This window comes from Eriocheir sinensis, chromosome 31 (genome assembly GCF_024679095.1).
Source record: "Eriocheir sinensis breed Jianghai 21 chromosome 31, ASM2467909v1, whole genome shotgun sequence".
NCBI lineage: Eukaryota > Metazoa > Arthropoda > Malacostraca > Decapoda > Varunidae > Eriocheir > Eriocheir sinensis.
In genome coordinates this window covers 16939852-16944417 of record NC_066539.1, presented here as the reverse complement: position 1 = coordinate 16944417, position 4566 = coordinate 16939852, and positions in this window count along the sequence as shown.

Below are 4566 nucleotides of genomic sequence, written 5' to 3'. Positions count from 1 at the left end.
GATAATAGTACTAATATTAATGCTGATAATAATAATAATAATAATAATAATAATAATAATAATAATAATAATAATAATAATAATAATAATAATAATAATAATAATAATAATAATAATAATAATAATAATAATAATAATAATAATAATAATAATAATAATAATAATAATAACAACAACAACAACAAATCAAGCAACTTACAATAACAAAAAGGATTCAAAAATGCAATTAAAGCTATGAGTTTCACATTTCACGTTTCGCTTAGAGTTCATGAGATTTTATTACCAGGAATGAATAACAAATGTTTATTTTTACAACTCTCTCTCTCTCTCTCTCTCTCTCTCTCTCTCTCTCTCTCTCTCTCTCTCTCTCTCTCTCTCTCTCTCTCTCTCTCATTTATCACGCACAACAAAGGTGACTGTCACGGGCATTCCTCTCTTCAAACAAACAGCATACAAAGAATTTAATCTTCGTTTTACTTCCCTCTCCTTTTACTCTCGCTTTCATTTTTAGCCCTCCCTTACCAAATGAGTGTGGGGGGGAGGTGAGTGGGGGGGGGGGGGGGCTGGTGGGTTTGTCATATACGTGTGGGCTTCCTTCGGGACCAAACATCTTTCCCATTTTTTACTCTACTGTCGGTCTGCCAAATGAGAGCAAAATTCACACCAAAAAGAGCAAACAGCCAAGCCGGGTTATATGTTTCCCAGAAGTGTATCATTAGGTGTTCGGGGCCGCTTAGCGTGACTATACAAAATGGAAATACAAGTCGCTGGTGAAGAAATACTTATCAGATAAATATTAGAGAACTGCAGAGGTAAAAAGAGCCCTTGTTTGTGTGAGATAGATAGATGAAGAGAGCGATAGGATAGATAGTGAGAGAGAAAGAGGGAGAGAGAGAATTGCCCCACACCTTCCATAAAACAGGCAAAACATGGGTGTATATAAGGAGTAATCATGTAATCTTGTCCAGGATGGTATACTAAGCTGTCACGTACAATTATAGGCTTATGTAAGAGATGAGGCGGAAGATAAGATGGATGATGGAGATGATGATGACGATGATGATGATTATGATGGTGAGGAGGAGGAGGAGGAGGAGGAGGAGGAGGAGGAGGAAGAAGAAGTGCAGGAGGAAGAGAAGATGAAAATGGTGTTGAAGGAGAGAGAAATGTAAAAATAGTAAGAGGAAATTAAAGAGGAGGTCAAGAATAAGGAGAAGGAGAAGAGGAAGAAAAACTGGAGAAGAAGAGGAAGAAGAAGAAGAAGAAGAAAACGAAGACGAAGACGAAGAAGAAGAAGAAGAAGAAGAAGAAGAAACGAAGAGGAGGAAAAAAAGAAAAAAAAGAATGAAGAAAGAGAATAAGTAAAAGTAGGAAGACAAAGAAGAAAAGAAAGAAAAAATAATTAAAATAAAAATAAATTGAAACGCGATCCGGAGAGTAATGAGGTGGAGGAGGACGAGGGGGAGGAAGCGACGGAATGATAAAAAAAGAAGGATGTGAAAAATAAGAAAGTAATAACGAGGAGAAAAATAATGGGGTAGGAGGAAAAAGGAGATAACGATTCGGAAAAATTTGGAGGAAGGGAAGAAGAGAAAAAAGATAATGAGAATCGTGAGACGTATAAAGAACGATGGATAAAAATAGAGACGAGGAAGAAGGAATCAAGAGGAAGAAGGAAAAGTGAAAGAGGAAGTCGAAGAAGAAAAATATAAGGAAAAAACGCAAATGAACTTAGGGAAGGAAAGATTCATGACACACACACACACACACACACACACACACACACACACACACATACACACATACATCGCTCAATTAATCTATAATCATGGAAAATATACACGATAGACATATATACTTAAACATAAGGGTAATCAATCACCTACAAATGGTATACATGAGCTGAAAAAAAGACATAAGCAAAGTATAATATGGAAAGGTAAGGTTCAAGAGAGCAGTGACCGGAGCAGAGGTTGTCAAGAGGTCACACACACTTCTGGTACACGGCCAAGAGTGGAAATAAACTAAGCTGATTAACTGCTCACCCTGACGTTAATTCCTCTAAAGCTTCCGTGAAATGAAAACCCGGAGGCCCTCAGATTCATATCGGACTCCCCTTGTGACTATTTTCCATGGCACAGAGAGCAATCACCAGCATTCACCGGGGTTTCTTTGGTGAGTTTTCCGGTTGAGGCGCAGAAGTCGTGTAAAACTATCACTAGGATCACAGAACAGTCCATGAATATCTCACCAACTACAGGCTTTTCCAGGCGAACTGTGGTGCCCATACGTCTAAGAATACAAGCTTCAGTCCCTACTTCTTCCTCACTGACTCCTCCTCACTGAAGCAGATCCCCCTTTTCTTTTCCCATTCTTCCCTCCTTCTAATCGTATTATATCATTTATGAAGATCTGAGAAGGGAGAGAGAAGCACCCTTGTAAGGAACCTCCTGGACTCCCTACCAATTATATATAACTTCCTGCGGGGAGATACTTGCGCTTGTGATATCTGCAGGTATAAATCTGATTGGATTACTTTGTTCCTCATGCAATGGCCGAGGGGAGAGAGGGAAGGCACGGGTTCGTAAAAGAGAGTGGGGTGAAGCGAGGAGAGAGCGAGAGAGAGAGACACAGAGAAGGTAGAGGAAAGAGAGGGGAAAGAGAGAGAGAGAGGAACGGAGAGACGAGAGGGGAAAAGTGAGGAAAGAGGAGACGAGAGAGGATACACAGAGGGAAAGCGGAGGTAAAAAAAAAAAATAGACGAGAGAGAGAGAGAGAGAGAGAGAGAGAGAGAGAGAGAGAGAGAGAGAGAGAGAGAGAGAGAGAGAGAGAGAGAGAGAGAGAGAGAGAGAGAGAGAGAGAGAGAGAGAGAGAGAGAGAGAGAGAGAGAGAGAGAGAGAGGAGGGAGGGGGGGTGAAAGGGAGGAGTGGTGTGGCGTTTCAGGGGAAGTTGCGTGAGCGGGGACAAAAGTGCGTGATGGATGAATACATTACGGCAGGATCGCGCAGAGGGTTATTGGACCAGGCCGCGCGGGGCTCAAGTGATGCCGCCTTTCTTGAGCCGGATTTCTCTTATTTTTCTTTTGTTTGTCGTGTTTTGGGGTTATTATTAAGGTTTTCCTGTAGGTTATTCACAGTTTCGCTATTTTCTTCCGTTTCTTTATTTTTTCTCCACGTTTAGATTTTCGTCTCACTAATATGTCTCAAACACAACTCGAACTAATACTGCTGCTGTGCCTCCTGTTAACACTGTTACTACTGTTACTACTACTACTTCTACTACTACTACTGCTGTTACTACTAATAATAATACAACAAAAACAATTACTACTGCTGGTGAACCTGTTACTACTAAAGTTGATACTTCCAATACAAACACCATAACTACTTCTATAAATGTAGCTACCACCATCATCACTATACCACAACACCACCACCGCCGCCGCCTCCACAATAACCTTTGCTGCTGCCACCACACACAACACCGCCCGCCCGGCCACAGCACACACCATTCAGCTCAGGCTCGGCCATCGGGAAATTAATCGACGAATAAACGTGAGCCGGATGTCACGTAAAGTTTTATCGGCGGTATTGACGTTATTTCTTTAGTGTCATTTAGTGACTAGCTGATACCTTTTGTTTCTTTTATGGTGCTGAATAAATAATGGAGTTCATTGAGCGAAAAATATATGTGGGAATCGCATGATTTTAGTCTACTCAATGCTTTTTTTCTCTCTTGAGGAAGGCAGTGGCCAAGTATTCAGCTCGAGGGTTTAAGTCCCATCGCATGCAGCTGACAATTTTCAACGATCACCGAATGGCGGAAGATCACGCGAATACTGTCGAGATCATTAAGCAACCATGAACACCAACCCCGGTCCAGTAAAATTAGAACCTATAACACGGCAGCTACTTAAAGTAAAATTCACCCACGCCACAAACAGGCTGGGGCCATCCTCGAGCGAGAGAGTCTAATATTATAACGATAATGGCGTCAAATAAAATTATACAAAATACGTTAGAAAAAAATATATAAGCAGCAATGTTTCTTTTGGGCAACTTATTCCTAAACCAAAACTTTATAAGAACAACTATGCAAAAACCAGCGTGTTTATATCGCCTATACATCATTAATGACTCTCCTTATATTTCACCCTCGGCAAAACGCATCAGCTGCCCGATCCTTCATTCCGACGTATATATGTTGGAGGCTACTAACTAATTCATGACTCGAGTCCGTCTGCTAGATATTGCACTCTAATTCTTTATTCCATGTTGGTATACTCTCTCTCTCTCTCTCTCTCTCTCTCTCTCTCTCTCTCCTAACTGAACGCATTACTTTCTGCTACTGTACCACCATCTTTCTGCTCTCAAAACTTGCCTCTCCCCCTCCTCCTCCTCCTTACTCAACCTAAATTGGGAGCCTGCTAGATGATAGGACGGGTGGAAAGTACAAGCGGAGAGGATGATGATAATGATGATGATGATGAGACGCAGGAGGAGGAGGAAGAGGAGGAGGGAGGAAGGGGAGGAGGAGAGGGAGGAGATGAGCTAGTCACAGATAAGT